At 50.4% G+C, this 8,795-nt stretch overlaps 1 long non-coding RNA gene across 1 annotated transcript; it reads left to right on the top strand.

Moving 5' to 3' along the window:
* Positions 1-346: 346 nt before the first annotated feature.
* On the top strand, positions 347-8,795 carry LOC140640395 (uncharacterized). The gene is made up of 3 exons (XR_012037115.1): positions 347-516; positions 1,182-1,273; positions 6,638-8,795. It is a non-coding gene; the product is annotated as an uncharacterized lncRNA (long non-coding RNA).

Here is an 8,795-nt window from a genome sequence, read left to right as displayed (position 1 = left end):
GGTCTTGCCCTGGTAGGTCCCATCCAAGTTGAACACGTCGAGTGGTTTATGTCTCTTTCTCCCAGAGAAACTCTTAGTCATGGGCTTGCTGTCAATGGTACTGGAGAAAAGGAATCGAGACCTGAACAACCCAGGACACCCTCTAACTTCTAGTCCATTCTGAGTCGCACAGCTTCAGAACACAGCATCTTGAACACCTGGCATGGTTGCCAGTTGGGCCGTGGGACATGCTTAGCCCAACGCCCAGTGCCGATGGCTAAGCAAGCCAGCATTTGTGAGCTAGCGTTCATTGTGATACAGGCTGGGTCACCGAGCACAGACCTAACCTCTATCGCTTGACCACCAACAGCATCCCTACCCCTGGGCCGGCATCTGAAGGCTCGGAGGACAGCAGAGATGGATGTGTTGGGCCCAACCCATTCACGAGAAGACAGTTCAACTTTGCCTTGGGTGGTCCTGAGGTCACCTTTCTATGAGGAAGGCGGCTGGTGCTGACTGCGTCGTCACAGAACACAGGTCCATCTGAGCTACTTGTCACAAACTGAGCAATTCAGGCACACTGAGCCCTGACTCTCAGCCAAGACCCAAACCTGAGCCTTCATGAGGCCCTCTGAGAACTACCTAGACGGCTGCCATGCTTGGAGCTGCTCACTCAGGCTCTGACCAAGTTAATACACTGGAAATCCGTTCGAGCCAACCTTTGGAACAAGGCCCTTCCCTGCCCAGGGCTTGATCTCACGACCCTGAGATTTTTTTTTTTTAAAGACTTTATTTATTCATGAGAGACACAGAGAGAGGCAGAGACATAGGCAGGGGGAGAAGCAGGCTCCTTGCAGGGAGCCCGATGCGAGACTCCATCCCAGGACCCCGGGGTCACGCCCTGAGCCAAAGGCAGATGCTCAACCGCTGAGCCACTGGGTGCCCCATAAGATCTTGGTACCAGGCTAAGGGGCAGCCATGGAGAGACACTGAGGCATTAGGAACAGTCAGTCTGTGGGTGAGGAGAGGCAGAGAAGGCATGAGCTGAGCTGGGAGAAAGGTGGGCTCACTGGGGAGCTACCGCAGGAGCAGCATCTGTAGGGCCCTTTATGGGATGTGAGTCCGGGAGGACACAGGCGTGGTGTCAGTGGTGGCTGTCTGTGGGTGTTGCTAATACCAGTGTTTTTATTTTCTTCTGCAAGCTGTGCAGACAGGTCCCTGGCCTGGGCCATGACGTGACTGTACTTCTGCAGCCAGCGCGAGAGGTTCTTGGTGACGCCCTTGGGCTTTAGAGGTAAACCAACCTGTGCTTGAATCCCGATCCTGCCCCGACCAGCAGTGTGGCCCTCAGCCTTAGTGCTCCCTTGGATGCGACGGTGGTGATGACACCCACCTCAAAGAGAACCCCCAAGTGTCTCCCCATGTGTCAATCACCAAACACACAGGCAAACCAGACTTAGGGATTGGAGTTACCTTCATCCAGTGGAATCCTGCATAGATAATTAAAATTTTGGTACGGAAGGAATAGCTAATGATGTTGGAAGATGTTTTTAACATACAGTTAAAGGAACACCACCAGGTAACAGAACACTGTGTTTGGCATGGTCTCCTTTTTGTAAAATTGGTGAGAGAAAGAACTAGGAGGAAATACATCTAAATATGAATCATGGTTATCCCTGGTGACAAGACTGTTTTGTTGTTGTTTTTTATGTTCTCTTTTGGGTTTTTCTCAACACTCTAAAATTCATGTAATAAATAGGTATCATTCTGTAACCAGAGGAAAAACACAAACAAGAAACATCATTTTTTAAAAGGATTATTTGCTTTAAAAAGACATTCCCAAAGAGAAACGTAATTATGCCGTTTTGGAGAAATAGCCCTGGTGACAATTCTCCCAGATGCTCGATTTGCTGTATCGACATGTGGACGTACCTTTCCTACGATGACACTGTCCGCTAATATTTCGAGGGCTTGCTACATGCCAGGCTGTCCGCGCTGAGTACTCTGTAGATGTCAATCAGTTGTATTTTATACGAGGCGAGCAAGGCTCAAAGGGACGAAGTGACTTCGCACAGCTGGTGTGTGGCACAGCCAGGATTTCAGTTTCTGATGGGGGCACCCCTGAGTCCCTCTTGGGTCACTGTGGGGCTGCGGGCACCAGGCCTCCCTGGCGTGGGTCCTCCACCCCCTCTGGCACCTTCCTCCTCGGGGATGGTAGGATATAAATAGAGCGACCACCTGCGGGGAACATTCTAGGACCCACTTCTGAGCTCACGGCCTGGGACTCGTGACATCCAAACCCCGGTGTCTCTGCCAAGGTCACAGACTTCCAAAGTGAGGACAGACTGGAGGACCCGCCAGTCCCGGACAGCCCAAGCAGGCTGACTGCACATCTTGAGCAAGCCCAGCGTGTGTCCCAAAATAATGTGGACGGAGGGGGAAGGGAATTCAGGGGCCCAGACGCCTGGCTTTCCTTAGCCACCCCTTTCTTTCCTCCAAAGCCTGTTGTGAGAGCAAATTGGATTTTTTAATACCACAAATCAGAGAGGTATGTGCACAAACCATCTTTGTTTCTTTTTTAATTAAATGTACTTCAGAGGGCGCTGTGTTTTGGTTTTGTTCATCTCCACTGTGATGGTGGAGAGTCCCCGAGCTGTCCCCATTAGGAGCAGCACGCCCAGGGAGGCCTCTGCGGCAGGTGGCTTTGGGACGGGGTGGTGCGTGTGCGAGGGGGTGCAGAGAGGAGATTCCTCTCCGGCTCCAGCTAAGGTCACGGAGGCTTTTTCTTTGTGAAGAGAAATGAAGTGAGTCTCCTGAGTCCTTTTACCTCACGGAAACATTTTCCTTATTTATTTATTTATTTATTTATTTATTTATTTATTTACTTACTTACTTATTTATTTATTTTGTTTGCTTGTTTGACTTCATGCCGAGAGAGGGGAGAAAAGCCCCTTTAATGTTCCTGATCTGATGCAAAGCCCTGGAAGACATAGTCCCAAACTGGGGTGTTCCCGCCACTCTGCAGAATGAGCTTCTTTCCCCGTGGAACATTCCACGACGGCGGCTAACTCGGGTGGGCCGTCACTCCCCCCGATGGCTCCTGTTTTGTCCAGTTCACAGGAGCCGAAGGAGTCACCCCGCTCACCGGGGGCTCTGGCCTGTAAGGAGCCGAGAGGGGACCCCTGGCTCCCCGGGCAATGCTCTCCCAGCGACACCAAGTTCCAGCGAGCAGTGGGGTTCAGCCGGTGTTTGCGGGGCGCTGCGGGGACAGAGGGGTGCCGGCCTCTCACCCCGGTGGGTCCCCCCCACGCGCGTTCCCAGCCCCGCGTGGCCGCTCCCCATCGACTCCTCTTTGGCCCCACGCGTCGCTGTGCCCGCAGGACGCCGGCAGGTGTTCGACACGTGCTCGCACCTTCGGGCTCATCCTGACCTCCTGGAGTCCCGAGCGGGTGAAGGCTTCCGGCCACCAGAGCCGGAGAGGCCCCTGGCGACAGGGAAGCTGGTGCAGCCCGGCCGCGCCACGCAGGCGAGGAAGGACCCCCGCGACGCTGCAGCCCCAGCAGACACGACACCCCCGAAGCAGAAGAAGCACCCGCGAGGCCCAGCCTCATGGCACAATAAGGTTTACGCTGCTGAGCCTGGGGCTGCTTTGTTCTGCGACAGTAGACGATCCCGATGGCCCAGAAACGGCACCAGAGTCACACGGGCCGATCAACGATGAAAGCTGTCCCGCTCAGCTCTCTGAACCGCTACCGGCTTTCTCTTTGGCCGTTCCAGTTACCAGAACAGTCTCTCTGGTCGTGAAATCATGCTGGGCCTCGGGTCAGGGACAACTTTGCTGGCTGTTTTCTCTCACAGGACCTTTCAGAGCCTTGAGTGTCTCGTGTCGTCGTGGGAAGAGACCAAGGCGATGGTGCACCCGGGGGGACCTGGTCTGAATCAAAGCCAGATTCAAATGCAATGTCATCTGGGGACACTTTTCCCCCAGAGGAAAAACCTATCACATCCTTGGGGGCTCTCGGCGGTTCTCGCCGTGGGGCTGCGGTGACCACGTGGAACTGGGGGTGCCGGAGCCGTCTGATGGGGTTTGCACACCTGAGTCCGGCCCAAGTGCCAGACCTCCTCCCGGGAAATGAGGCAGCCACCAGAAGTAAAATCATCCCGCTCTTACTTCTTGCTTCCCAAGCAGAAGCTAGAAATCCCAGGGGTTCCCAGGCCCCACACAGCTGGTATGTCCAAGGACTTTTTTTTTTTTAATTTTAAAAAACATCTTGGCCCCACTTACCCCAGCCATGTTGGACACATTTCTGATGTTTGGTTTTGTGTGTAGAATCAAGGTCCTCATGGCAACGGGGAGGCAGGACTGCAGGTGGAATGTGAAGGCCATCATGCCATCTTGCAATGGGCCAGGGTGAAGGAAAGAAGGGGAACCAGATGAGAAGCTGGCTTCCCCGAAAGGTGGCAGATTCAGTGCCAGGTGCCTACCTCCTCCCCTCCTGCCCTTCCCGGTCCTGCCCCCAGGGGGCATTGTTTGGAGCACATTCTGGCCCCCACACCACATTCCCTCTCCCTTTGTGTCTCAGTTTCTTTCTTTCTTCCTCTTTAAATATTTTTTTAATTCATTTTGGGGTGGGGGGGACAGAGGGAGAGAGAATCTCAAGCGGACTCACCACCAAGCATGTCGTCAACGCAGGGCTCGATCCCATGACCCTGAGATTATGACTTGAGCTGGATGCTCAACGGACTGAGCCACCCAGGCGCCCCTCATGACTCAGTTTCTCATGAGAAATTCCTAACACGTCAAGAACTTTGCTCATGCCCTTCCCCTGGCCTGGCATGTCCTCCCTCCCTCCCTCCTGAAGACCTTCCATTTCTCAGAACTTCTGGGATCTTCTGCCTCCATGAAGCAGCCAGTAGGCTCACACCAGCTGGGGCTGGGCCTCCTTGCCCCCAGAATGTTCTCTGAGCCCCTGACTTGGGCCTGATGTTAATTAGCTCTGAACTCTCCTCTCTCTTTCCCAGGGAGATCCCAAGTACCTGGAGATCAGGGCCTCGTCTCGGGCCTATCCCAGTGCTTACCACGGAGCACAGGACTTGGGCTGGCCATGAACAATGATGGCAGGCCACATGCCGTCACAAATGGAATAGGCCAGATTTTCTGTCTACGTGTGACTTCTTTATTTAGACTTAGTCTTTTAATAAAGACAAAGTCTTTATTTAGACTTAGTGCCCAGAAGGAACAGGATTTTACGTTTTCCTCTTTATATCCCACCACCATCACCTCCACCACCACCTGCTGCCACTCCAAATACACCACCTTACAGAGATTTTCGGCAAATGAAAAAAATGCTGGAAAAAAAAAAAAAAGAAAAAATGCTGTAGATTTTTATTTTTATTTATTTTTATTTTGTTTATGGTTTTCTTTTTATTGGAGTTCAATTTGCCAACATATAGCATAACATCCAGTGCTCATCCCATCAAGTGCCCCCCTCAGTGCCCATCACTCAGTCACCCCCACCCCCCACCCTCCTCCCCTTCCATCTGGGGACACTTTTCCCCCAGAGGAAAAACCTATCACATCCTTGGGGGCTCTCGACGGTTCTCGAGAACCTTGTTCGTTTCCCAGAGTTAGGAGTCTCTCATGTTCTGTCTCCCTCACATATTTTCTCTCATTTTTCTCTCCTTTCCCCTTTATTCCCTTTCACTATTTTTTATATTCCCCAAATGAATGAGACCATATAATGTTTGTCCTTCTCTGATTGACTTATTTCACTCAGCATAATACCCTCCAGTTCCATCCACGTCAAAGCAAATGGTGGGTATTTGTTGTTTCTTGCTGAGTAATCTTCCATTGTATACCTAGACCACATCTTCTTTATCCACTCATCTTTCAATGGACACCGAGGGTCCTTCCACAGTTTGGCTATGGTGGACATTGCTGCTATAAACATTGGGGTGCAGGTGTCCCGGTGTTTCATTGCATCTGAATCTTTGGGGTAAATCCCCAACAGTGCAATAGCTGGGTCGTAGGGCAGGTCTATTTTTATTTTATTTTTTTTTATTTTTATTATTTTTTTTAAATTTTTATTTATTTATGATAGTCACAGAGAGAGAGAGAGGCGCAGAGACACAGACAGAGGGAGAAGCAGGCTCCATGCACCGGGAGCCCGACGTGGGATTCGATCCCGGGTCTCCAGGATCGCGCCCTGGGCCAAAGGCAGGCGCCAAACCGCTGCGCCACCCAGGGATCCCCAGGTCTATTTTTAACTCTTTGAGGAACCTCCACACAGTTTTCCAGAGTGGCTGCATCAGTTCACATTCCCACCAACAGTGCAGGAGGGTTCCCCTTTCCCTGCATCCTCTCCAACATTTGTGGTTTCCTGCCTTGTTAATTTTCCCCATTCTCACTGGTGTGAGGTGGTATCTCATTGTGGTTTTGATTTGTATTTCCCTGATGGCAAGTGATGCAGAGCATTTTCTCATGTGCGTGTTGGCCATGTCTATGTCTTCCTCTGTGAGATTTCTGTTCATGTCTTTTGCCCATTTCATGATTGGATTGTTTGTTGCTTTGCTGTTGAGTTTAATAAGTTCTTTATAGATCTTGATACTAGTCCTTTATCTGATATGTCATTTACAAATACCTTCTCCCATTCTGTAGGTTGTCGGATTTCAGGTTGTACTACAAAGCTGTGGTCATCAAGACAGTGTGGTCCTGGCACAAAAACAGGCACATAGATCAATGGAACAGAATAGAGAATCCAGAAGTGGACCCTCAACTCTATGGTCAACTAATATTCGACAAAGCAGGAAAGACTATCCACTGGAAAAAGGACAGTCTCTTCAATAAATGGTGCTGGGAAAATTGGACATCCACATGCAGAAGAATGAAACTAGACCCTTCTCTTACACCAGACACAAAGATAAACTTAAAATGGATGAAAGATCTAAATGTGAGACAAGATTCCATCAAAATCCTAGAGGAGAACCCAGGCGACACCCTTTTTGAACTTGGCCACAGTAACTTCTTGCAAGATCCATCCATGAAGGCAAGAGAAACAAAAGCAAAAATGAACTATTGGGACTTCATCAAGATAAGAAGCTTTTGCACAGCAAAGGATACAGTCAACAAAACTAAAAGACAACCTACAGAATGGGAGAAGGTATTCGCAAATGACGTAGATTTTTAAATACAGAGGTGGCGTCCGGGAAATTACACTCAGAAAGGAATCCGGTTTGTTGATGTCTCGTGGAAATTAAATAAAAGGAAACCTTGAGTTTTTTTCAGTGTATAGTTTAAATGGAGTAGTTTAAAATGGAGTCGGGAGACCAGCAGGAGGAGCTCTCACACCCCACCGCTGGGCGGACTCAATAGGAGCCCCACACCCTGCAAGTGCCACACTCCTGTAGCTATTTCGCTGCCCCTGCAGGAGGAAGGAAGGTTTCGTCCTCTCCCAAGACAGCCCAGTCAATGACAGTCACGGCTCTGCCAATGAAGAGCCACTGTCCTTCTAACTCCCGGTTTACCCCAAAGGACTTTCTGGTTTCTGTAACAGCCCTCCCAGTGTCCCCACCTTCCTTCTGGAGGGGAGCTCTTATCTCTCCTTGGTTCCTTGGACCTGCCTCTGGACTTGTCTGTGGTTTTGCCACAACTTGCTTATCTTGAATTGCAATTCCCTGCTATTTCCAAATAAGCCCATTTCTGCTGGTAAAATAGCTGGCAGCTTCATCTGGAAGGTTAACATGCTCTGGAAAGAGGTCTCAATGTGTCAGCAGAACCTAGGGCTCGGAAGATGAAGAAATGGGGGGGATAAAAGAACCTATAGAATTGTCAGATCGGTATTTGTACACCTGAAATGAATATAACGCTGGATGCCACCTATACTCCAACTACAAAAGGATCTAGGGCTAGACAGTCAAACTGTGTTGGCCTCCAAGGCACAGCCCACGTCTTCTTCATCTCAGTATACCAGATGCCTAACGCAGTGCCTGGCACAAAAGTGGGAGTTCAGTGTTTGTCGAATGACTAGCTGACTGCGAAAGGGATGAAAGCAGGATTCAAAGGCAGTGTCCACAGCAGAGGTTCTGGATAAGCAGGATTTCCCACAACCCTTGCTATCTGGAGAAGAACCCCAGGAAATTCCAAACCACCAATGTATGTCTTCAACTCCAGCTTCATAGATAGAAAACCATGCAAACCCCAGAGTCATTTTGATGAAGGATTTGAGCTTGTACAAAAACTCTCACAAACCAAACAGAAGAAATACTCCCCTGGATGGGGCAGAGATGCATTTTAAACCAACTGTGAGTGCTTTGATAGCCACAGAAGAAAGTGCTTTGGGGACACAGAGGAGAGGACAGTTGGTCCCAGAGGGTTGAGGTGGTTGTGTGCCGGGAGGGTCAGGTGAGGTTGGAGTCCATCCCCCGGTTGAAGATACTGAGTATTAAAGCAGCTGCTTTGGCAGGTCAAGCCTGAGCTTTCCTGCTGGACTGAGAGGGCCCTCCCGGACCTGGTGGGCCTGAACTCTGGGTCAAGCATCTGAGGCACCAGCTGAAGTGGCGATTGGTGGCTCCCCCAAGGTCCCAGCAGAAGGCCTAATGCCTCAAGCCAGGCCCTCAGCAAAGGTCCAAGAGGGAAGCATTCCAGAATAATGCAGGGACGGTGGCCAGACCCCTCTGATAATGGCCTTCACTTCCTATTTGTAGGAGGGAATGGATTTTACCCCAAACCTACTCCCCAAAGGGTACCTGGTAGCCCTTGCCCCTCATTACTATTACTCTATAAGGCAGCAGGTGGAAGTCGGGTGCTGTTTTGCAAA

Source organism: Canis lupus, chromosome 9 (assembly GCF_048164855.1).
Source record: "Canis lupus baileyi chromosome 9, mCanLup2.hap1, whole genome shotgun sequence".
Lineage (NCBI taxonomy): Eukaryota > Metazoa > Chordata > Mammalia > Carnivora > Canidae > Canis > Canis lupus.
The sequence above is the reverse complement of the archived record's forward strand: the minus strand, read 5'-3'. Positions and strand labels throughout refer to the sequence as shown.